We start from the raw sequence: 26,644 nt of genomic DNA on the forward strand, positions 1-26,644 counted from the left end.
TGAAGGTCTTGTTTCACTAGATTACATATCTTTGCTAAATTGGCTTCATCCGCTATACAGGTCCCTTTGACCAGTGCTTTAAGCGAGTCCCAGAGAGCCTCCAAACTACATTCCCTTGTGTCATTATGGTGCATGAAGTTCTTAATTTGTTAACAAATTGCGTTGTGGAGACCCTATCCCACAGCAGATATTCATTAAACTGCCATGTGGGAGGTCCTTGCTTATAATGTTCTCCCCATTTTGTTTTCAATGCAACCGGGCATGATCTGACAGAACTAATATCCCAATATTGGCCCTATGTACTTTGTTCACTAGTGTATGATTACAATTTAAAGTGTATAATCTATTCTGGAGTAAGACGTAGAGTAGTACGAATAATCTCTCTGGTCTCTTTGCCAAACATCAATCAGACCCAATTTGGTCAACCATCTCGTCCCCTCTCCCAAGAGGACAGTTTCCCATTTTAGGACTGGAACACTTTTTTCCTCATGCAATTTCAAATTACAAACCACACCTACCAACACAGGCCCCGAGAATAACTCTAAGATTTTATAGCAGGTCTGTCATAGAAACTCTCCCGGTCCCTAATTGGGCCCTTAAACTGTAGCAAGGGATATTGTCTTTCCCCACAAGATCCCATTTGCCAGGAGCCACTACCCCCTTTTGTCTTTGTGAATGTCTCTTAAATAGAAACCAACATGAGGTCCCACCAGGATACCCACACCTTTGAATGTGGTATTAGTGGAAAACTAATATTGCTGTAGGTAGATTCTGGATCATATAAACCAGACATCCTTGCAGAGAACATGTTTCTTGGACAAAGTTAATATTCCCTGCTATATTCCGTAAAGCTTTCAGGACTTATAGTCCTTTACCAGTGCATTTAGGCTTCTAACATTAAAGAAGGTTATTGTTATGTGTCTACCCATTTTTGGGCTTTACTAGGCATTGAGTTACGATCCACAGTGCCCATCTCATTCTGTAATCTTGTCTGCTTCCTCTCACCTGCTGCCACCTACTATGGGCAAATCTAGTTGCGTCTGATGTGCATGTCTTGAGAGTTGTGCCCCCCCCCTGCCTGTCCCCTAGATAACAAGCAAAAAAACGAAAGCCGACATTCATCTGTGAAAGGTCACATTCTCAATTAACCAATGTTAAATCCTGATCAACCCCTCTCAGGACAATAAGAGGGTATCTGCCCTGCCCAGGTCTATTTTAGGATCACTGACACAATATTGAGGTAAACAATATCATTTGACCCAAATATTATGTCAAAAATATCGTTTACCAAACTATCGTGTCCATATACTTATAATGGTAAGTACAAAAATATTGGAAAAATATATTGTTGACACTAATATTGTCAAAACATATCTATTTTATTTATATAAATAAAGTTTAAAATAGTAAATGTTAAATATTTTATATATAAATGTAATATAATGTAAAATAAAGACATTCCAACTATATTTAATACTATATATAAATATATAATTATATAAACACACAAACACATATATGAACATATATATGTATTTGTGTTTATATGCTGGATTTAAACCCAGGTGTGGAATTAAGAAAATGGGCATGACAAATATTCGCGTCCACAAGCCACAATAACCACGCGCCAGGACTTGAAAATGAAGAATTAAATGTGCCATTCTGCACTATGCTGATTAATTGTTTTTCAGTGTAGTTTGTTAGACTCTGCCAGTTATCATAGCAGGCAACAGAGGGAATGGCCAGGCATTTCATTCTTTAGTTGGACCATTTCATTCAAGAAAATAATTTGTGTAGGAATCAAACAAGCTCAAAATATGGTTTCTGTGCCCTGACCTTGCCAGGACTTCGTTCCCCAACGAAATTTCAAAGTTCTTCAAAGATGCAGTCTGTCGAGGCCAGGGACTCAAGGGGCATAACCAGATTTTCCTGTGCCTCAGTTGGAGATGTGGTCTGGTAGTGCTGATCTTTCCAATCAAAACTATTTCTAAACTCATTACCCCATATGTAGGAGACTTTATGTTGTTGCTGGAACTGTGAAACTGGCCTAAACTTCTTTCTCTTCAGAAGTATCATCCCCGCCAGGTCCTGGAAAATGGAGAACCGATGATCATGAAAGGAGCATCTCTCCTGTTAAGTAGATCTGTTGAGCGCACTTGTCACTGTGAGGGTATCCAGGCGCTTGAGAAGGTGTGTAGGTCGAGCGAGAAGGAGATCCGCAGGGTTAGTTGAAAAACTAGGTTTTCAGATTCTTGCAGAAGATGAGTAGCGAGGAAGAAATCCTGATGTGTTTAGGGGTGGCGTTCCAGGTCTTGGCGGCTCTGTAGGAAAAGTTGCGACCTTCAGATCTGCTTCTGTGGATGCGTGGGATATTTGCAAGAGATGTAGATCTGGTCTGGTGGGTTGGTAGAAGTTTAGGCGGTGATTGAAGTAGGAAGGTTCAATTTTGTGGAGGGCCTTGAATCAATGGGTGAGCAGCGAGAATTGGCAGTGTTTCTGGATGGGGAGGCAGCTTGAATTGGCAGCGTTTCTGGATGGGGAGCCAGTGGCAGTCTCTGAGGTGAGGCGAGGCGAGATGTGGATGCAGTGAGGAAGTTCAAGGATGAGTCTGGCAGCAGCATTCTGAATAGTCTCTGTATGATGAGGGTGTGGGAATCTGACATAGAGTGCATTGCCTGACTACCCATGTCCGACCTCCTCGGGGAAACCGGCAAAAAACCTTGGGGTCTGGTTTGATGAACAGCTTTCTTTTGTGGTACACATTAAGAAGCTGATTGGTGGCTGCTTCTGCTCAAATCTTTTAGAAGCTTCTTTCCCCTTCTTCCAGCAGCAGCGAGACAAACAATTACATGTGCACAGATTATGTCTCGGCTGGACTATGCCAATGCCCTCTTTTCTGGCATTCCAGGCTATCTATTAAAGAAGCTACAGGTGGTCCAGAAAAACGCAGCCAGACTGCTGTCGGGACTGTCAGCCAGGGACAGTGTACAGAACCAGCTCCGTCTATATCACTGGCTACCGGTAGCAGCCAGAGTGAGATTTAAATTATTGCTTATGGCCCATCGCGCTCTCCACGGATGCGGGCCTCTTTACCTACAGAGGCGGGTGTCTTTTTATGCCCCTGCGTGCGCCCTGCGCTCTGCATCTCTATACTTTGCCCAAGTCCAACGCTTTAAGCGACAGAGGATAGGGGGTGGCTCCTTTTCAGTGAAGGCAACTACTGCTTGGAATGCTCTCCCGCTGGCTCTGCGTACTATTCAGGATCCAGTGGCTTTAAAAAAAACCCTGAAAACTCATCTTTTTATCTGAAGTCTACTATGGCACCCCACTAGACTTGCGCCGGGACACTCTCGAGTAGCTGTGCGCGCAATAAATTTATGTAACATGACATAACATTGCTGTAGTCCAGCCTGCTCATGAGTGGTTTGAGTGGTGGTGCCTCTGGTGGGTTAGGGTAACCACTTGAAGATTTTACGTAGCATTCGTAGGATGAGGAAGCAAGAGGTGGTGACGGGTTTTACCTGAGGTGCCGTGGTGAGTTTATCATTCAGGGTGAATCCTAGATTTCTATCTTGTTTCTATTGGATTAATATAGGTCCTAGAAACACTGGCCACCAAGAGGATTTCCAGGATCAGCTCTTGTTTCCGAAGATCAGTACTTCCGTTTGTCTGTGTTGAGTTTCAGGCAGTTCTGTTTCATCTAGTCTGCCATGCTGGTCATGCAGTTTATGAATTGTTTCTGGTGGTGTTGGCGTTGTCTCTCAGGGATACGATGAACTGCGTGCCATCGGCGTAGAATATCATGTTGAGTCAGTGGGTTCGGATGATGCCTGCCAGGGGTGCCATGTAGATGTTGAAGAGTGTTTGGCTGAGAAATTATCCTTGTGGGACACTGCAGATGAGTATCTTAGGTTCAGAGGTGAATGGTGAGAGTCTGACTCTCTGTGTTCTGTCTGTAGGGTACAAGTCTATTCACTTTAGAGCTGGTCCTTGTATTCTGGTGTGGTATAGCCTTGAGACGAGGATGTAGTGAGAGACGGTGTAAAAACCAGCAGAGACACCAAGCAGGATGAGAGCTGCGGTTTCTCCGCGGTCAAAGCTGGTCCGGATGTCATCAGTGGCCGCAATGAGGGCAGTTCCTGTGCTGTGGTTGCTATGGAAGCCTGATTACATGCTGTCGAGTAGTTGGTGACATTCTAGGTGTCTGGAGAGTTGTTTGCTGGTCGCATTCTCCAGGACGTTGGCAGAGAAAGGTAGTAGTGAGATGGGTCGGTAGTTGCTAAGTTCACTCCGGTCAGCCAATGATTTCTTCGTGAGGGTGCTGACTTCTGCATGCTTCCAGTTCACTGGGAAGGTTGTGCATTTGATGAATGTGTTGATGATGAGTGTGAGTGCGGAGCTGATCATGAATCCTCCTAAGTTGTAGATGTGGTCGGGGCATGGGTCAGTCGGTGCTCCTGGGTGGATGTATTTCAAGATTGCTGCACTGTCTTTGCTGGCGAATGGTTTCCAGTTAGTTGGGTGATTTTTCTCGCTTGTGGTGGTGGGTAGTTGGTTGATCATGTCTTCTGAATTGGGCTGGGGATTGAAGTTGCTGTAGATCTTTGTGATTTTGTTGTGGAAGAGGTTGCTGCAGAATTCTTGCGAAGGTGTGATGGTGTTGGTTGCAGCTGCAGGGTTGGAGAATTCTTTGATGTTGATGTATAGCTCTTTGTAGTTATTGGAGCTGGTTTCTATCATCATGCCAGGGCTTTTTTTCTTATTTCTTTGATTTGCGGCGGTAGCACTTGAGCACAGCCCTGTATGTATTTTTGGCAGTGGTGTCCTGGCTGGTTCTCCGTATCCTTTCCAGTGGTTTGCTGTCGTGTTTGGATTGTCTGAGGTCGTCGGTGTACCAATTACCTTGCTTGTCGGTTCTCCTCTGTTTGGTGTTCTTGAGGGGTGCTAGGGCATCGGCGCACCCTGATAGTTATTTGCTGAAAGTTGTTATGTTGTTGTCTAGATCATCAATGGGGTTTGGTTGGTTGGTCCCAAGGATGTTGGTCCATTCTGCTTTGGTTATTTTATTCCAGCTTTACCTGGTGGTGCTGGATATAGTCAGAGTGGTGGCAGGTGGTGTGTTAATGAGGACATGACCGATGGAGTGGTCTGTCCAGGTGGGCAGGATGATGTGGCTAAACTTGTACTTGTCGCTGGAGGTACAAATGGGATTCTGTGTATGTCCTGGGTTATGCATTGGGTCCTAATCAAGATGGCCAAGTACGATGTTGTTGAGGCTTTTGAGCAGGGCTGTGGAGTTGGGCTCCGTGGGGTCGTTAAGGAGGATGTTGAGGTCGCTGAGGAGGATGACGTTTTTTGAGCCTCAAATAATGGGTTTTCCATTTGTTTGAAGTTTTAAGTGCATGTGTTCCATGAACAATGTATTCTTGTCTGCAGATGAGGTGCAGTGAATCGTGTCCTTGTGGATGATGGGGAGGCCTCCTCCTGGCTTGTGGGGTTTGTCTTGGCATGTTATCTTGTAGTTGACTGTGGTGATGACGGGTGATGACACTGGGTTGAGCCAGGTTTCGGCGAAGAAGAGGATGTCTGGGGTGTGTTTCGATGAGGTCCCAGATGTCCTACTTCCTCACTGCAGCCATGATCTTCTCTTTTCCCTGAAAATGGTGGATTCTGCTGATAGTGTCTTGTCGGTGATTCCCTTGCGTTGTTGCTCCTTTTGTCCTGGGGATGTTTTCTAGCTTGCTAGGTTCCTCATCAGACCCACCCAAAATGGAAGATAGTAGCCACTGGCTGAAGCGCTGAACATTAGAGGCCTCAGCCTCACTGGATACCTGTGATTCTTAAATTATTCCTCCGTAATCCAGTTTCTCTGTCTGCAATCTTCTCTTGCAGCTGTGTATTCTTATCCCAGAGGGTGAGCACTCAATTCTTGATGGATCCTATCTCTTCCTCTTCCATTGTTTCACCTTTCAAGAGAGCAAAGTCTCTGACCTAGCTCGCTGACGTCTCTTCGGGCACCTTGCAGTACCTGTTTGATGTCATTCCGTAACATCATCTTGTAGCCCCTGGAAGATGTCTTTAATGAATTGTATTGTAATGAATTGGGTGCTTTCCCTCCAGGGCATCTCCATGGCAGAGTCTACACAAGAGACTTCCCGCCTGTCGAGTTTCGAACCCCTCTCCTTGAGAAACTGGAATTTTCTCAGTCCTTGACTGAGTAGTCTTTTATGTTTTTCTTCATGGTGGCTTACATCAAGGGGCAATGCACAAGGGAGACAGTGCCGCCCCAGACCAAGATAGGTGAGTCACCACCCCTCATTCCGCTTCCCTCTGGGCAATGCTGAAGGCTCCGATCCCGAGGGGTTGGCCTATCCTTGAGGCGGTGTCAGTCCTCTAGGCGTGGTCACCCCATAAAGAGCAGTCTAATCAGGTCTCGCTGGAGCAACCCTCAATCACTTTCCACTTGTTAGTCCAACTCTGAGGTATGCGTACACAACCCCAAGCACGGCCCATGGTACACCGGGCAGGGGCTACTCCCACACTAGGGTATCAAGTCTATCATGCCTGCTTCCCAGCGCCATGATTTGCTCACCCCTCTGGGGATGCTGCTTTTATGCAGGCTAATCACCCCTCCCAGAGCCTGCCATTGGGGCCCCTGTTGTGACATTCCAAATCACCTCCAAGTGGCAGCCCATGTCCCCGCATACAGGGTTGCATTCCTGAGCCACCTTTTGGTACCTGGAACTGCCCCTCCTACCAGGAGCACCCCTTTCCTGGTGTCATTGGGTCATGTCACCTGCTGTCTCTTGGTCCCGATACCTCCACTGTGGGACCAGAGATCCCCAGGTGTCAAAACCACTCATGTTGCACTCTTTGCCAGTCGGCAGCCCACTCCTCTCTCTTAGGCCAAATGTGTCACTCTTTATTATGGCCAGGGTCCCCCACCAGGCCACTAGTTGGCATCTCTGCTGTTGAATGTTTAGTGTGGTTGAGCTGCTCGTGTTTCCATCAGTTGGCTGTGGACGCCAGCACCATTGACTTGGAGACCACTGCCAGACCTCCTATGCAGGCCATGGAAGCCCCACCTTATCTCCTGGTTGGGTGCCGGAGCTTGCGGCACTGGGTGGCAGAATTGCTGTGTATTGCCGATGCTGTCTACTGGTGAGCTGCTCTTCCATCATGACCATGCCCCTCTTTTATTAGTTTAAAGTGTTAATACATTAATTACTCAGGCATTCTGCATATGTGTGGCAGTGGTGAGTCCTTTTATTTTGTTCTGAACATTACTACAGAGCTATCTGGTGTTGGCTTAAAGCCCCTGAAATCAGTCATACCCCTGGTGTTTCTTTGCTTGTTTATTGCAGACACAACAGTGGGCCCGATTCACAGAACTAACTTGAGACAAAATCCTAAACTTACTACCATTTTGGTATTCACAGAAGGCGCTTACTCATTTTGGTATTCACAGAAGGCACTTACTCATTTTGCTAATCACAGAAGGCACTTACTCATCAAGGAGAGAAGATGGAGGCGGTCTAAGTTGGAGCAGGATGAACTGCTCTATCGAACTGCACACAGAGCATATCTGAATAGTTGTAACTCCGCTAGGAGACTGTATCTGGGTGCCCGCATTATGAGAGCTAAAAACTCATCTCAGGAACTCTTTGTCATCGTAAAGGAGTTCACGAATCCCAGAGCAAACAACCCACTTCCACCGCCTACTCAGGATTTATGTGAGGACCTAGGCAGCCACTTCATTAATAAAATTGAGAGGATCTATAGCTCCTTAGATTCTGAAGAGGGCGTGTATGATAAACCCTCAATTTTGGAGAATCAGAGTCAGTCAACTTTAGAACTTATCCCTAATGTCACGAGGGAAGAAGTGAGCTCTCTATTAGCCAGAGCAAAATCTGGCTCCCCATTAGATCTAATGCCTCCCGCTGTTATGTCAGCATTATCTCCAGCCCTTGCAGAGTCTCTTACAAATGTCTGCAACATCTCGCTTGCAATCTCCACTGTCCCGCGCAAGTGGAGGCGTGTATAAAACCCCTTCTGAAGAAGGTGCTAGCGGATCCTAGCGACCTTCAGAATTTTAGACCAATCTCTCTTTTGCCGTGCTGTGCAAAAATCATGGAGGCCTTAGTTAATCAGCATCTCTACCAGTACTTGGAGCAGAACAATATACTGGATGCCTCCCAGTTGGGCTTCCGTGCCTCACACAGCACCGAGGTGGCACTGTTGGAGGTAACAGACACCATAAGAATCTCCTTGCATAGGGACGTCCCTGTGATATTGGTGCTGCTGGATCTGTCGGCCGCCTTCGACACCATCTCCCATCGGATCCTTCGAGACCGGTTGCTAGAGTTTGGTGTTGGAGGCAGGGCCTTTAAATGGCTCCAGAATTTTTGGGTGGACAGAACCCAATGTGTTCAGCTTGGGCCATTTAGCTCCCAGATCACTAGCATTGATAAAGGGGTCCCCCAGGGCTCAGTCTTGAACCCTACTCTGTTTAACATATACGTGGCCCCCCTGGCCTCAATCATCCGCGAGTATGGGTTTGAAACCATATCTTATGCGGATGATCCCCAGGTGATAGTTCCTATTGAGGAAAGTCCTGTGGTAACTAGACTCAAATTCCGCCAGTGTATGATCACCATAGCAAAGTGGATGAGGAAGAATTTTCTTCATCTTAACTCCTCAAAGACCGAGATCATCCTATATGGCAAGGCGAAGGAGATGTGGACCCCTGAATGGTGGCCATCTGAACTAGGAGACGCACCTTCCCCCAGAGGCTGGGCGAAGAGTCTGGGCATCAAAATTGATAATAATTTAGCAATCGATGAGCAGGTAAAATCAGTGGCTGGGGCCTGCTTTGGAACCATGCGAATGCTCAGTAGGATCTTTCCATGGATTCCATTTACGGCCAGACAGACCCTTATCCAGTCACTTTTGATTAGTCGACTGGACTATGGTAACTCATTGTTGGTAGGGATGAGGGAGGATTTTGCCGCCAAGTTACAGGTAGTCCAAAACACGGCGGCCGTCTTGTTCTTAACAAGCCGTCTCGGACCCCCTCGCTACACCTCCTGCGCCAACTACACTGGCTCCCTACAAAAAAGAGGTCCATCTTCAAACTGTTATGTTTAGTCTATAAGTCCCTCCATGGGCTGGGCCCAGCCTATTTGACAAGGAAGCTCGAACGGTACCCTCCTACACGACTGCTGAGATCCAGCAGTCGAAATTTGCTCTGTGTCTGCAGAGTCAGGAAGGTTAGGATGGGCGGCCGGGCCTTCTCGTATCTGGCTCCTACCCATTGGAACTCCTTTCCAGACGAGATTCGTGCCTGTACTAATCTCTGCTGTTTTAAAAAGCTATTCAAGACCTGGCTATTCTAAGCATTTCCTTCACCTCCTGGTGTTCTTCTCTCATGCGCCGAGAGATCCCCTTGGGGATGATTCGTTGCGCAATACAAATGAGTAAATAAATAAATGAGTAAGTGCCTTCTGTGAATACCAAAATGAGTAAATTACTCAAAATGAGTAAGTTACTCATTTTGGTATTCACAGAAGGCACTTACTCATCAATGAGTAAGTGCCTTCTGTGAATACCAAAATGAGTAAGTGCCTTCTGTGGACACCAAAATGAGTAAGTGTCTTCTGCGAATACCAAAATGGTAGCAAGTTTAGGATTTTGTCTTGAGTTAGTTCTGTGAATCGGGCCCAGTGTGCATAGACTGTAGCAAAGTGAAGTGTATCCGTCCTCCAGCTTTTTGGAGAGAGTATTCCAATAAGCAGTGGAAGGTAGTTGAGAGAATCATCTATTGGTTGGAGAATATGTGTAGCAATGTTTACCATCTATGTTGAAACACACATCAGAACTATTTGCCATACCAACGTAAGATTTAATGTTTGTTGTTTAATATGGCAAGTTACTGGAGGTAGTTTTTTTTTAATACAAATTATACTAAGCAGCTTGATAACTTTTTAGTGGATATTCTAATGACAGAATGAAATCCTGGAGAGGCTGTGAAGGATAATGCTTTGACTACTTACCGGTAATTTCATTACTCCGAATCCTTCTCTTGCTTGGCTTCCTGACTATATGAAGCCTCCTGCGCCTCCTCAGACATTCTCCCTAACCTAATAAAAGCCCCATCCTGCCCTCCTTACCTCCTGTTTCATCAATAAGCTGTACTGAAACCAGTTGGCCTGACCTGATGAGTGCAAGGGAGGGTATAAGGATGCCAAGCGAGAGAAGGACTCTGAGTAGTGCAATTACCGGTAAATAATAAAAGCATTACCTCCTTCTCCCTCTTGCTTAACTTACGGACCATATGAGATGTAGCCATGCTATTAACAAAGCCAGAACAACTGAAGAAATGCAGAAACAAACTTTATCATAGAAAGAAACGAGTCACGGTTACACCACCGCAGAAAGTGCATTCGAACCAAAGAGATGTGCCATCGCAGGACATTGCGTGACTCTGTAATGTTTAATAAAGGTAGAAGGAATTGCCCAAGTGGCTGCCCTATGAATGTCATCCAGGGATGCCCATTGACACTCAGCTAGAGTAGCTGCTAATCCCCGAGTTGATGTGCTCTGATCCCCTAACGGAGATGGAACACCAAATGTGGAATAAGCTAAGGAAATCAGAGAACGGACCCATCTGTTCAAAGTTTGTGTGGTAGGTTTGCAACCCTTCCTGGCAGGCCTAGAATTCACGAACAAAGAGTCACCCTGATGGAAGCTCTCCTCCACCCTCTCCAGACCTGCCCTCCAGACATCAAGGAAATGAAGACTAACCTCCTCAGCTGACAAAGGATCAGGGCAAAAGACATACAAAATAACCTCCTGTTGGGCATGAAAGGCAGAATTCACCTTGGGAATAAACCCAGAACCCGGTCTCAGCACCAACCAATCCTAAAAGATCTACAGAAAGGGAGCTTTACAGGAAAGAGATCACATTTCACCCAGTCTCCTACCAGAGCTAATGGCCATCAGAAAAAACACCTTCAGAGTAAGGGACCTTAGATCATTGGAAGAAAGAGCCTAAAAAAGTGGGTACCGAAGAGCCAGCAGAACCATGGGCAAATCCCAGGAAGGACAGACAGGTGAACGTCTACGATGCATGTAGGAAAACCCTTTAAACAACTTCTGAACCAAACCCTATGAATCCACCAACGTACCCCAAGGAGCCCAAAAAGCCCTGATAGTGCCCCCCTGCAGAAACTGAAGGATTTGGGGAAGAGGAGAAGATAGAGGTCTAACCTGCTATTTTCCACGCCACTTCCAGAAGGAAACTGAGTGCCTAGCAGAGGAGGCCTGAGTGAAAAGTCTTCTGGCAACCCGAATAGAAGAAGAAACGGAAATAGAACAACCCAGAACGATCAAACCAGACCTCCCAATCTCCAAACAGTCAAATTCATACAAACTACAGACTCCTCCTGTAGAACGGGGAAACTCAGTGGATATGGATTCGTAGGCAGCAACCACTTCCTGCCCCTCCCGCTCTTCACCAGAAGAGGACGCCAAGAAGAGCAGCCCCATGACAGAGCAACCAGGAGTACCTGTGCTCCTTCCTCACTTTGAGCAGTAACCTCTGGATCAAAGGTAAAGGAAGGAGAGCAAACAGAAGACCCTGAGGCCAAAGACAGTGCAGAGCATCTATCCCCCACCCTGACCGCTCCCTCATCCTGGAACAAAAGTGAAGAAGAAGAGCGTTGTGAGCATCAATAAATGGATCCACCACTAGGCATCCCCACCTCTGACAAATCTGGCCGAAAAGAGGGGGACTGAGACAAAAGCCATGGGAGGAGGGAATCACCCTGCTCAACACATACGCCAGGAACTCAGAAGACACTGAATATAAATCGTAGTCAGAGACAGGAGATGACTGGCTCCAAGAAAAAATGCAATCTGAAATGCGGGACCGGGTCTTTCTTCTCCCCTGCAGGTTGATGTAGGATTTTTCTGTAATATTGTCCGTTCTGATTAGAACAGCCTGGTACCTAATCCATGGAGAGAAGCCCTGGAGGGCCAAACAAACCACTCCGGGTTCCTTCCAGTTCATCGACCTGTCACTCTGAGAGGATGTCTACCAACCTTGCACCTGATGGGAGTCCATCCAAGCCCCTTTTCCCTTAATGTTTACATTTGTGGCGATTATTACGGGAGGGAGAGGACATAAAGGCACCCCTTCAGTAGATTCAACAGATCCAACCACCACGCCAGCTCTTGCTGTACAAATCATGATACATTAAGATGGAGAGACATCCTGTGAGGCCGGATCCCAGGCCTGAAGCAGGAAGCAAACAAGGATGATCAGATGGAATCGAGCCCAGGGAACCAAAAAGACACTGGGAGCCAGATCCCCCTGAACTCTCAACCTGTCCGCAACCCTTGGAGAAGGAGAGCTCAGAAGGGCCAAAATATGGGACTGAATCTCCTCTACCCTACTGTCTAGAAGAATAACCACCCGATGTCTATGTGAAACCGGGCTCCGATGAACACACAATCCTGTGCTGGAATCAACTGTGATTTCTGGCAGTTGATAAGAAACCCATGGAATTGTTGACACCTTGATCATCTAGTGGTCCTGATCCATTCCCTGACTGGATGAACCTGCTGAGACCAAACAATTGTCCATATAGGGCTGGCCACAAACCCCCTGTCAATGAAGAAGATCCATCAATAGAGCCAGACCATTTGTGAACACCTGACTATACCCTGAACGGGAGTACACAAAACTGAAAATGAGCACCCCGCCTAGAAAAAGAGATACTTTTGAATATGTGAGGTGAATAGGAATGTTCAAGTAAGCGTCTTGCAAATCGATGGTAGCCTGGAAGTCTTGCCTAAAAACGAGAGGAATGATGTCTTACAAAGTTACTATGAGAAAATGTACAGTATTTTATCAAACGGTTGAGCCTTTTTAACTTGAGAAAAGGACGAAAACTGTTGGAAACCTTCTGCACAAATGGAATACATTCCCTGTCCTTGCTCCTCCTTTGGAACCGGCATGATGGCCTTCTTCTGCAACAGTGCCTAAATTCTGCCCCACAAAGCCTGCCTTGGAAGTGGCTTTCTGGAAACAGGAATACGGATGAACACCGAATCTGGAGAGAGGAGCTGAACTAGATATAGTTTCCGCTCTGAATAATGCTCAGAACCCACTGATCCATGATAGAAACTTTCCACTAAGGAAAAAAGTCCTTGAGTCTTCCTCCCACAACCTCCATGAAACGAGGATTGGAATAACCAGGATTGCTGTGAAGAGAAGCCTGCCTAGCTGGAACCATCCTGTAACTTCCCTGGCTTACGGAGCTGATATTGGCGACGTTTTGATGAGTACCATTTTGAATCTCCCTTACGAAAATCCTTAAAATCCCTAGCCCAGGGTTTAAAGGTTTCTAGTAGAAGAGTACTTGTAAGACCAGGAATCCTTCTTGTTCTTGAAGGATTTCCACATCATGTCATCCAGCTGGTCACCAAAGCGCTTTTTACCTTCAAATGGAAGCTTCATCAAGGACAGCTTCCCCGAAAAATCATCCTTCCAATCTCTGAGCCAAACATGCTGGCAGGCCAACACCACCGAGCTGGAAGCAACAGAGACCGGCTTATTGAAATTGGCTGAACTGTCGGTCAAACATTTTGACTGCTGTTCTATGTGAACCAGGAGGTTTGATACATCTACTCCCGCTTGCAGCATCAGCTCAGCCAATGAATCAAAATCCTTTACCAAGGACTATGAGGTCAATACAACATAAGAGGCTGCCCGAAGTGCATGGTTAGCAGCCCCAAAACACAGATTCAAGCTGGCATCACCTCTAAGGATGAACAGTCATCAGGATTCAAAGGAGATCTGCCCTGCAAAGGAGCTAAAATCAAGTCCATTTTAATGTTCTGGGGCAACATAGATTCTGCATCTTCTAATTGATTGGATTTCTGATAAATAGCAGAATCTAAAATTGATCTGGCTCCTTCCAAACCCCAAACATTGCTTCCTTAATTTTGGGGTGAAATGCAAGAGTCACTGGAGTGGTTTTGGCAAATTGAGGAAAAACACTATCTACATTTTCCTCAACATGGGGAGGATCGAACCCCAGATTGTCCTGAATGTTCAAAATGATGGCCCCCAATTCCTCTCTGGAAATAAACTTTCTCCCAGAGGAACCAGGTTTCCCAGTAAAAGAATCACTCTCTGAATCTGAAGAAACATCCCCAATTTTTATTTTTTTGCTGTGTGAAGGCCTGGAGGCCCTTGCCACCGCCTCATCAATCATGGCCTATACTTTTTTGGCCATCAGTCTGTCATCCGCATCAGGGCAGTGACTGGAATGCTGCTCAGACACTTCCGCCTCCTCACCCTCTGATGAGGGATAAGGGGAATGCTTCCTCTTCTCACACCATTTTTCCTTCATGGTCACACCAAGTGGAGGGAAAAAACAGGGTTAAATACACATTAACCTGTAAACCTGGGTAAATCGAGAAGAAACACCTAGGCCCCCTCCACTCCCAATAAGGCAACAGATTAATTTTATTTATTTATTTGAAAAGGTATATATAGCACAAACATGACCCTCATGGGTATCAGAGCGCTTTACAAATGTTTAAAGAGCAGAGACATATAGAACTACTTATGTCATAGTCAAGAACAGTACAGGATATGGTAACTCCCCTGATAAGGGCAGAATCATCTCAATGATAAGACAGATAGATCAAAAGCAATAGCATAACAAGCGAGCAGTAGTCATGAGTGTAGTTGACGAGTCCTGATATGTTCGAAGAGAGGAGTTCCAAGGATCTAGAGAAGAAATTTGATCATAAATATTAGTTTGACTTCTTTCTTGAAAGATGCAGTTGAGTGATTCAGTCCGATTTCAGGGGGCGGGAGATGTGAGGGGCAATGCCAGAGAAGTCTCTATTGTAGGTTTTCTTTTTAAAGAATCTCTGTGGTTCAGCAGTAAAGTGCCAGAGCTTCTAGAGGATCTGGATCCTCTGGAAAGTTCAAGCTTCTGAGCAAGTTAACTTGGGGTATAGAAGTGTAGGGCTTTGTGGGTCATGCATGCAATTTTCAGCAGAATTCCTGCTTTGTCGGGGAGCCAATTGAGTGATTTCAAATTGGGGGTGATGTGATTGTTTCTTTTTGATCCTGTTATGAGCCTTGCAGCAGAGTTAAGGGAGGTCCTTAGAGGAGCCATTTTGGATCTGGATAAAACGCCGAGGGTTGCACTTCCATAGTCCAACCTGGGAATCACTAGGGCTTGGACTGCAGACAAGTCATTGAGGGGGAGGAAGGGTTTTAATTTTCTTAAGATGTACACTTAAAGGTTTGCAGCTTTGGTGGCAGCACTAATGTGTGTCTGAATGTTAAGGTTCCTGTCAAGAGTTATTCCCAATGATCTCGCTGAATCAATAACTTGTGGCAGGAAGTTGAAGGCTGTTAATTGCTTCAAAGCAAAACCAAAGGGGATGATGGACGGAGTGTTGAACATTGCAAGTACTCACCCCCAGTCAACTGATCTGGGTTTAATCCATCATCATTCTTTAGCTCACTCCGCCACCCCAGTTCAGACATGGCCATATACAAATCAGTCTGACCCTGTGCCTCATGGGAACAGTCCAGCCCGAACTGCCAAGCCATGTCTTCCCTGGACTGGAAACAAGCATCCTGGCACAGGGTCAGACTGATTTGCATATAGCCATATCTGAACTGCAACAGTGCCTATTCATGACTGTTGTACACCATTTAGATATTGTTAGACCTGGCACCATTGGCGTGGGTCTCCCTTCCATTTTTTGCTGTTACCTCATGTGTTTTTGCTGGTTTTAGATGCTTTGGGCACTGTGCCACTGCTACTCAGTGCCACAGTGCAAGTGCTCCCTATGGTAAATTGATGAATTGATTAGTGACTCCATGATTGGCTGGTTTGGTTTACCTGTCAGACCCTAGTGCAGTGCACTGAGTGTGCCCAAGGCTGGTAAATCAAATGCTGCTGGTGGGCTTGCAGCACTGGTTGTGCCACCTACGGAAGCAGCCTGTAAAGTGCGTCTCAGGCCTGCCATTGCAGAGCCTATGTGCAGTCTGGTACTGCCATGTTAACTGGCCAAGTGCACCCACTTGCCAGTCCCTAAACCTTCCCTTTTTGTCATATCAGACACCCCTGTGGTAGGCCCGAGGGCAGGGTGCATTGTAAGTATAAAGTAGGACATGCCCAGGTGTGTGTGGCATGTCCTAATAGTGAATTACAGCTATTTTCGTTTTTCACTATTGCAAGGCTACCTGTTCCCCATAGGCCAGAATGGGCAGTTTGATTATATCAGGAGTTGCATCTGGGTCTGAATAGGGCTGTGCCTTGCCTCCACAATGCTGGCTCCACCTCCTGTGGTGCGTCTGATGTCCCTGGCCTACACTGTCAAAGGAAAGAAGGAGTCATCTAAACAAAGTGCTCCAGGACTTACCAGAACTGGTTTGGACTAGGCAAAGGCCTCTCTGCCTTCAGAGAACAAAGAGAAAATGAGTATAAAAGGGGGGACCCAGACCCCAGAACTTTAGATCACTTTGGGAAACAAGAATAACCTTTGCTGAGGAGAGGAACCAGAGAAACTGAGGAAAAGACTATCCCTAAGCTGAGTGCTGTTTGGGGGATTGGCCTGCAGTGGTTGCCTGACTGCCATAGAAAGGAGAAAGGAACTTTGTGCTTTTCAAATCAACTTGTAAAGGATCTCGAAGGGCTTGAGAAAGAGCTTGCCTCCTGCTGAAGTCTCAGGGACAACAGATGTCGCCAACCAGCTCCCCTGCCTTCCTTTGCTGGGAATTGAAGTGCCTGCTGTTGAGCTAGGCCTTCTGAGAGACTGCGTGTCGCTGGGAGCTGGAAGCGCGACTCAAGACGACGAAGCGTGTCGCCGCCGCAGCCGTTGTCGTCGCATCACTGGCGAAGTGTGCTGCCGCTGTCGCATCGCATCACCGAGGCACCCCGCCTCCCTGGAGAAGCGTGTCGCAGGGCCTGTCGCGGCTCAGAAGATTCGTTGAGTCGCTGCACGGCCGTCGGGCGTGCACACATTGTTGTCGCATCAAGAAGAAGACACCATTTTGTCTCATTGCACCGGATCTTCATCTCATCACGGCGTTGCGGGTCGCACCGCCAAGTAGGCGCAGTAAGAAACCGACGCATCACATCCCCATGCAGAGAAGAACCAACGCATCACCGTCCCCTACGCAGCAGTAGGGAACCGATGCATCACCGTTCTTGCGTGTAAGGAACCGACACATCAACTTCCCTGCAACACTTTCGTTGTATAGTGTTACGCATCCAAAGGTACATTGAACTAAAAGTGTCGCATTTACCATCTTAAGAGAACTAAGCTATTTCTACCCTTTTTAAAGTACAGTATTGTGAATTTTTGTTGTTTGTGGTCTTGTGATAAGTCTATAGAAAGAATACTTATTTTTTATATAAAACCTGTGTGGTGTCCATCTGTAGTGTTGTCACTGGATTACTGTATGTGTTCACAAGTGCTTTACACACTGCCTCTCGTGCCAAGCTACCAAGGGGGTGAGCAGGGGTTATTTTAGGAGTGTACCCCCTTACCCTGACTAGAAGCAAGGGTCCCTATTTGGTCAAAGGTTCCTACGTCTGTCAACAAGAGACCCCTAGTTCTAACAGATATGATGTTTAAAAATCAATAAAGACATTTTTTTTTAAAGAGTCTGAAAGGAAAGATGCATTAAACATGTTTGGCAATTGCCTGGTAGTACTGTTCTAGCTTTTTTCAACAAAATGTCTAAAAAGTATTGTGTTTTGAAAGGTTAGGGATACCATAGTGAATGAAGCAACGTTTGTGCAGGTGAGAGTGGTGTTATGTGCACAGAGGAGAAAAGGGGCTAAGTGAGAGATGGGCCTAGATGACCCCAGAAATCTCAAGTAGGGCAATTTCAGCCCAGTTGCTGAGGTTGCCAGTGTGCAAACAGGCAACTGGGGCTAAAGGCACCTATGTGAGAGCAAGCAATGTACAGAGGTGAAGGGATGGTGCAAATGAGTGTAGGAACTTAAGGTGCATATTAGTAAGAGGTATTAAGTGGATGCAGGTGATATGATTGGTTGCACACAGGTAAAAGGGCGAAGGTGTATGCAGGTGAGAAGAGGTTAGGTGCACACAGGCAAGATGTAGCATGGTGCACACAGATGGGAGAATGATTTATGGGCAGACATTCGAGACAGGAGCAGTGCATGTACACACATGAAATATGGCTTAATGATTGCTGATGCCAGAGAGCTAGATTCACATACACAGGAGATGCAAAAATGAGAGACGTGCTTTGTTGTACACACGGTTCAAACATGCAAGCAGCAGGTAAGTACACGCAGATTTTAAAACTAATTAAATGTGTTCTGTGAATAACACCTGTTAATAAAGGTCCAAGAAGTAACCTGGTTTGTGGTATGTGCTGCATTCTTGGCTAACATATTTGGTACAGATGAATGTGTCCAACACAGCTCCAGGCAGGCCACATCGGGACCATGTTTTTATGATAACCACAAAAACTACAATGTACTTCCGTTATCAGGTCAGAGGTTGTCCTATAAAATCTGAAATAGATCAAACACTCCTGGGACTATATGACATTATTTTAGTGTATATCAAACACAACCAATATGGTTATAATTCATTAGCTAGGTATATGTCACATTAATCATTTAATAAACTAAACGTCTTCTTCCCAGAATAGATGTCCGGGCAATTGCGACAGAAAAAGGACAAAATATTGGAATTTATGGATATAAGGAATATCTGCATTTTGGATCCAGGGTTTGTTCAGTCTGTGTACAGATCGCCTCTAATAAGGAGAGACTGCACTTGTGTACTGCCCATAGAGAGCTTCTGTTAAATTGTGATGATGCTCTGACGAGACAAGCATGTGGAGTTAGCCACGGGCATATATTGGCTTTGTTTGCCTTACCATATGGTGGTTCTGCCTTGGCCTTTGGGGCTGTATATCGTCATTTGAGGTCATGTTTAGCATATTATGATTATGGCTTGGCAAACAATTGTTGTGGTTAGCAAATGATGGCTATAGGGTGGACATGAAAGGATGTGCCAGAGCGTTTGAAGCAATACTTTGGAATATGATGGCCCTAGTTGTCCTATGATGGCTGTTCCTATTGTCTATGAAGGTTCTTTTCCTGCCTTTATGTGGTTGTGCCCTGGCATATTATGAAACCAGCCTCTGATTACTAAAATAAAATACACATCTACTTCAGTATCCCTTTTCTTATGCTCACTTATTCCAGATCTTTTAACTTCATTTACTTTGCTTCCAGTAATGCCAAGAGTCAAAGATCACAGAAATCAACCTTCTGTGAAGACAACAGAAGCAAAGTTCATTTGATGTCACTTCCTGTCATCTCATCTGCTGGGGTGAAAATGGCACGTGATGTTACTGTCCCTACCCCTAGCCTAGCATATATGTGAATCAACATCCATAGAGGTAGGGCTGGTATTTTTACCAGGATTGTTTTTGGTTCCGCAGGCCAGGCCAGCCTCGCCTGTCTCTTTTGTTTTTCATCGACGTGTCGCAGAGTATAAAACACAGGAAGAGTGCAGATAGATACTCCGCAGGAAACATATTCCTCATTCTGCACAGTGAGGAATTCAAGGATTAAGGAATAATTGTGCTGTGTCCGGCACTGCCAGGGGCCTAACAATGACCTTAGTGGTAATTGCAATAGGTTGCTTATAATGGCACAATGCGCGAAAAGCAAGCTCTTCAGCAGGAGAACCAGTGTGGGACAACTGCCAGCTAAACTGAAGTGCCAGGAGGACTCTGCAGCGAAGCACTACACACAGGCTACCTTGCTGGGAAAGTAGTTTTCAAGTGCACTGTCAGCGCCCAGGCAATGGTGTTACTTTAATGGAATTCGCATTTAGGTAGTTATAGCGCCCACTGCCTGATCACTGAGCTTTTAAAAGTAACCTGCTTGGGTTTAGTTAAAAAATATAAAACGAATTTCACCTTTTTGGAAAATCGGCCGACATTTTCGAACATCCCTCGGAACACCTGCAGAGAAGCATACTGCTTCGTTACTGGCGTATTTCTATGCTGTGTCAGCATAGAGCGCCATTTATCTATAAATATGTACTTGACAATGCGAAGTTTTTTTCAATAAATAAAGTAGCAACCCGTATTTGGTACTTCTGAATTGCCGCACCCTGAGATTCGTTTCGGATTGGTTGCAGAGTGAGCTAGAGGAATGAATCTGCGCTCTGGGCTGATGGAAGACAGGCATTACATCACATTTCAAAAAACACACATGACGGCCTACAAACACACACAAAAAGAATCAATGCACGTGCAGCACGTTTAGGGCATGGACGAGTTAACAAACCTGCACAGAAGAACTAAGGGGCATATTTACAAGCAAGGCGATAAAATTATCGCCGCTTTAGCGGCAGAAAACTGCCGCTAAAACGGCGATAATGGGCTTGATAATATGCTCTATGGAATTCCAATTGAAGCCCATGTTAGACGTCATTCACATCTAACATGGGTTTCAATTGGAATTCCATAGAGCATATTATCAAGCCCATTATCGCCGTTTTTGCGGCAGTTTTCTGCCGCTAAAGCGGTGATAATTTTATCGCCTGGCTTGTAAATCTGCCCCTAAATGAAGAAAGTCAATATTTTTCTGATGCATTTGAAGAGAATTTGCGTGAAAACTGAAACAGGCTTCTTGTACTTGGAAAAGTGATATTTAACTTAAATGTCCGAGAGTTCAAATCCATCCATAAGACAGACTAAGGGGCATATTATCAAGAAACGGCGTTAAAATTATCGCCGCTGGAGGAGCCAAGATGGCGGCCGGGACGGCAGCGTAGGCTCCCGGCTCCGTGAACCTCCGCATCCCGCACAGATATCCTGCATGAGATCCTTAGCCTGCGCTATATGCCCGTGTTGGTGAATGAGAGCGGCAACCGATCGTGTGACTCCGAAGTTTCTGGCGGCGGTATCGCCGGAGAAATGTCCATTTGAAGTTTGCGGCCTGTGCAACCCTGGAACCGGGACCTCGAGTGGATAACATGGCCGGGCGGCAGTTCAACAACAGCGGCCTTTGGTGACTGGGTGGAGTCGGACTAACCGGAGCGGTGCGAATATCGGCCTACATTTCGCCGTGGTCGTTCCTACCGCTAAGCGTAGCGGAACGAGTGCATGCCCGAGGTGGCTAATCCAAGATTCCCCGGTGATTGCCTCAGCCTTCGCCGGTGAGCTGCCCGGCCGCCGCCCGTAACTCGCCCTGATTCTTGCGGCCTGCTCCCGGATTTTCGCGGGCGCAGGTCCGTGGTGGGGATGACTGTTGCCTGTGACCACACACCGGATATATTTTTTGCCTGCCCCCGAAACCCTGATTCCAGTGACAAGGAACCTGAGGCGCTTGTCCCTGAGTCCTGGTCCCAATCTGGGTTGGTCCTACCCGGCGGCCATCTTGACAGGACGAAGTCTACCATCCTGTACACTGGGTCGCAGCACGATTGGAAGTGTGCGACTATGAGGAGCGTAGCGGAGCGAGCGCCGAGAGCTGTGCTGGGGTATGGTGATCTTCTCGAGGCTCTCGGTGCCCTTCATTCCACCTTGGTTCACGGCGCCTGGGTATTGGGGAGTAAGCTTGATGGGGTGGCATCAGCATCGGAACAGTTGCTGCCTGCCTGTCCCCAGGAACACGGGGACTTCCTACACTGCACACAGGAGGACAGGGTCGTGGCCGCCCCTGTGGATAGTGACCAGCTGGAAACTCCGTACAGTATACTAACGTGTGATCGGTTGGCTGTGGGTCTGGTCTGTTCCGGAGGTCTTGGACCTGAGTGGGGGGTGGTGGCCTTGTCCCGTGCGCGGCCTCCGGCGACCCAGGCAATATTCAAGCAACGGTCGCCTGCTCTGGCTGAATTCGCCTTCTTGGACCTTGTGTGCAGTGCTGATCCTGGGGCAGCACCGGGAAAGACGACTCTCCATACTACTGACTGTGTTGGTATTCAGAGACTTCCACCCTACCTGTGTGTGTCGCTTCCTGTTCTTTTTTGGACGCTCCTCTTCTTTGTAACATTGGACATGGCACTGGGTCGATGGGTATGCATGGGTAGATTCGCAAAGAGTGGCCAAGGATAAGGCTGATCCTTCAGAGGTGGTCATCTAATAGGCGGGCGGGCTCAGGGGTTGCGTGCTCTCACGGCATAACTGTTAGGGTAATAGGCGCATAATGCTCCCCATTCTTCTTTGACATGGTCGATTCTGTGTTGCTTATTGTTTGCTTTGGGGGAAAACATATTGTGCGGGAGGGAGAAGCCGGGGGCATGTTTTGAAGGCCCTCCTCCAGTTTATTAATATTCTCTCTACCCCCCCCCCGTCTGGTGGGGTTTCTTTTCTTACTCCTCTTTCTCTGTTTCTTCTATATTTCGGGTCTGGTTCCGGGGCGACAGGCACACTGCTGGGGGGGGGGGGGGGCCGTACTCATCTGCAGAGGTGCAGGGTGGGGGGTTGGGGGAGGGGATCCTTTAGTCTTTAACCCTTTTTTTTCCATGGCCTCCTTTTTCTTCTCTTATTCTTCTTTGTCCTTTTTTTCTGGGATCAGCATGGTAGAACTCCTTCGTTGTTAATCGCTGTGTTTTCATGTGTGCCACAATTTCCGTGGTGTTTTCTGGGTTTTAGGGCAGGAGACTGCAGGCGCAAATGGCCGTGATATTCCTCCACATCCTGACCTTCCTGTTTCAGCGCCATTGACTAGATAAATTGCTGTTTATTGTTGACGTTTATTATTCAGCCTGCCATTTCTTGCTGCTGGGAAACTGTTTGGCACCTGATCCTTCCATCCTCCCTTATTATAAAATGAAAACCTTTTGTATCCTGGTCTCCTACTTGGGCTGTTCAGTGGCCGAGAGTATAATAGCATGGAGATTCTGCTCCCCGAGGTGCTGCCTGTGATAAATATTGATTTCTGTTACTCTGACTGCTTAGCGGCCGGATCCGGGGGTTGTAGGCCCATACTTGTTATTGGTTGAAATGTCAATAAAGGTTTTTCAACAAAAAAATTATCGCCGCTTTAGCGGCAGAAAACTGCTGCTAAAGCGGCGATAATGGGCTTGATAATATGCCCTGGAGAATTCCCCTAGAAGCCCATGTTATGCTGTGAATCTGGGCTTCTATTGGAATTCTCAGGGGCATATTATCAAGCCCATTATCGCCGCTTATTTTAACGCCATGCTTGATAATATACCCCTCAATGATTCGACTTTTCGTGTGAAAGAATGTCTTCATATGCTTGCCAGCTTTGTGAAAAGTCCTCACCTAAACGAGGCACGCTGTCAGAGCACGCTTTCACCCCCAACGAGCACACACAGGCTGCTCTATCCTTTGGACACAGATCCTGGGACAATAATAACAACAATTGTGCCCGCAGAGCGTCGCCCGTGCAGCGGGGGAAGGGATGCATATTTAAGTGAAAGTGCGCATGGGAGCTGCATATATAGAAAGCCGTCGCTCGCCATGAAACTGAAAGCGCGGGGCAGAAAAAATATATACATTTGACACCTTAATTGCAAAAAAACCGAGTGGGTGACACAGCCATCAGAATGGCCGAGGGGGGATCCGTGTTCAAGTCTCCGGCTTGACCCAACATTCTGTGGATCTGGGCAAACCATGTACTCTGCCCAGCTGAGGTCTACTGATTTAAATTAAACAAACAAAAAAAGATGGCTAATTTAAATTAAAAGATAACAAGCAGCATGCGCGTGGCTGCTCGTCCCCGAGGCAATGCTCCATGGGCGTTACCTTGTGAAAAAAGGTGGGACATGCACCGACCATTAACCATTTGCAGGCCATCCTTTTTGAATGACACAGACAGCAGCCAGTTCAAAGGGTGGGAGGAGTCAGACCACACAAATCAAAGATAACAGATCGCCTAACAGCACAAGGGCTGTTTAGGCTCGACCTAAAAAGAACAGGAGGTACTGGAATCCAAGGGAGGAGGAGGTAGTGATTCTTGTACAGATAAATCATACTCATAAAGTCTCATACCAGCCGAAATGCAACAGGTTAGTCAAAAGATTCCTGAAATACAGAATTTAGTTATTCCGTTTTTTGGAACCTCTACGAATATTCCATTTGGAGGTTTCAAGGAATGGATTGTGAAGTTGCTCTAGATGCCTGTGATGACTCCATTAAACTTTACTCCTACCCAGAAACAACACATTGTTTGCTGTGTAGCCTTTGCAGTGATTCATTAAAAATAGTTGGGGTGGCCTGTCTTTCCTGGACTGCCTTTGAAAAGCAGATTGGTTGGTAAAAGTCCTTGGTGCGGAATCCAAAGAGTACTTGAATCCAGTACCGCCCGTGAATACCTAGTTAGAATGTGCGCTTCAGGCAAGTGATATCCCCAGTTATTCAGACTGACGTCAATCCAATGTAAACACCACACAATCCGCTCCACTTCTCTCCCATGACAAATTGTGGCCGGCGACTGTGAAAGGAATACGTTTTGTTGTCAGGCCTAAGTATGTACGATGCACCCACTGTCACAATACACAGAAGAAAAGCATTTGCAATGCAATAGGTCTCGCATTTACGAGAGTTTGAGCTCTTGGCATTGTAAATGACAATGCCTTTTATTTATGTGTTGATTTTTAAAACATAAATAAAAGGCATTTAACAATGCTAATAGCTTAAACTCTCGCGAATGCGAGACCTATTGCATTGCAAATGCTTGTTATCGATGTATGCATCCATTCCATATTAACAGAGGCCCAATGCATTTCTGCAAGGCAGAAACATTACATTGCCTGTAAATATAATTTTGTGCCGGACCTTTTCACCACCATTGGGGTCTACTTTGCATCAATGTATACAAATTTCACAATAACTACACAATAATGCAAAAACGTGGCACATAATTTGTTTTATTCACAATGTACCATATCATTTGCTTTTCAAAGCCACATAATAGCGCTGTCGGATAAGTCGGCCCTGAGTTGTCAGTCTCCTCCCCACCCTGCGTGTCACCAATGACATCGTCCAGTACCGGGACCTGGACAAAAACAACTGACAGTAATGGAGGGTTAACAGTGGGCGGCAAGTGGCCAATGTGTTCAAAAGAGGAGAAGGTGAAGCTAGAGCAGTGCTGCAAGGGCCGAGTATACGTGCAGGAGAGAGACTCAATGCTCAAGGCGGTAGTCGGGGTGAGGGGGCGATGGAGATGTGGTGACAGAGGGGAAATGGTGGGTGAAGGAGCGCGAGCTAGTGCTGGAGAAAGAGTGGCAGGAGAGGGAATAGAGGTTTCGGAGATGTGGGAGAGAAAAAAAACAGCGATCTACTCCTGGATGACGGGCGTGGGAGGGTGGTGGTGCTGGAGGATGCGGGGGTGGGGTAATCGAAGAACAGGGCGAGAGAAAAAAATTCTAAGCAAGTGCTTAAAAAATCGAGAGGAGAAAATATCATTACCGGAGAAAGGTGAGGCTAGATAGCCCGTGCTCGGGGGTGGGGGGGGGGGGGGGGGGGGGGGGGCAGTGGTGGAGGAGAAAGGGAGAATGAAGTCGGTGCCCGGGAGGGTGCGAGACAGGCGGTTAGGGGCAGAGGGAACCAGTCACAGCGGAGGGAAAGGGTGCGGGGAGGTAGTGCTGAAGTGATCGGGGAAGGCTAGCGATAGAAGGGAGAGCCCGTGCTGAAAGACGGGCGAGGCATGGAAAGCAAACCACTGAGGAGGGCTGGTGAAGTGTGGCCAGGGAAGAAGGTTAGCCAGTGCTGTGGGTGTCTGGAGGAAGAGCCAGGGTGGAGAAGAGAGAAAGTGGCGCGAGGGGCGGGCACAAAGATGGAGAGAGAAGGGTGGCAGTGCTGAAAGGGTGGATTAAGCCCTTGGGGGAGGCCGTAAGAAAGAGAGGAGGGAGAGATAGTCTTATTGTGTGTCGGGGGAACGGGGCGTTGTAGAGGGAGTGAAGGACTATGTATTTATTTGCGCTGTTTTATTTAGCGCCATTATCCAAATATTATAGAGCGCTTTACATATGATGAGTGAGTACCAAGAAGCCACGAAGAGTCAGTGCTTAAGGACGATAAAAGTGGGGCAGTATAGAGTTAGTGAAGAGGGGTAGAAAAAGTGAGGACCGCAGGGTCGGACTTGGACAGAAAACCGGGCGCAACGAATAAAAGAAGCTCTCACTAATGAATCACATAGCTAACAAGCAGGAAGTGGGATAAGGGAGGGGGTGGCAAAATGGCGTGTACATTTCGCGGGCGCTTTGATGTTCGCAGTGGCCGCGCGGCTCACTGAGAACATCAAAGCGCCCGCAAAATGTACACGCCGGCCGCCAAATGGTGCGCGCGCCCAGCGCACATGCACTGTGTTTAAGTGATCGCGATCGCGATCACATCAAAGCGGCCGTGCGGCCCGCGAAAGTGAAAGCAAACGAGTGCTTTCAGGCCTCCAAATGGTGCGCGCGCCCGGCCGACGCACATGCACTGTATTTGGAGTCCTGAAAGCACTCGTTTGCACTTCCAGATCCCCCATTTACAAAAGCTCTCGCGAGAGCAGCGCTAAAGCGCTGTCTCAGGCGAGACCTAAAAAACCAGTCTATTTGCAAAATAGGTTCTGATAAATGAAACTGT

At 46.8% G+C, this 26,644-nt stretch overlaps 1 protein-coding gene and 1 long non-coding RNA gene across 5 annotated transcripts in view; one reads left to right on the forward strand and one right to left on the reverse strand.

The window, feature by feature from the left end:
* The window catches only part of IL31RA (interleukin 31 receptor A), a 1,058,288-nt gene that overhangs the window by 505,676 nt on the left and 525,968 nt on the right, over positions 1-26,644 (forward strand). The window lies entirely within an intron of this gene.
* Positions 1-26,644, reverse strand: part of LOC146865322 (uncharacterized) — a 120,396-nt gene that overhangs the window by 76,524 nt on the left and 17,228 nt on the right. The window lies entirely within an intron of this gene.

This window comes from Triturus cristatus, chromosome 2_1 (assembly GCF_964204655.1).
Source record: "Triturus cristatus chromosome 2_1, aTriCri1.1, whole genome shotgun sequence".
NCBI lineage: Eukaryota > Metazoa > Chordata > Amphibia > Caudata > Salamandridae > Triturus > Triturus cristatus.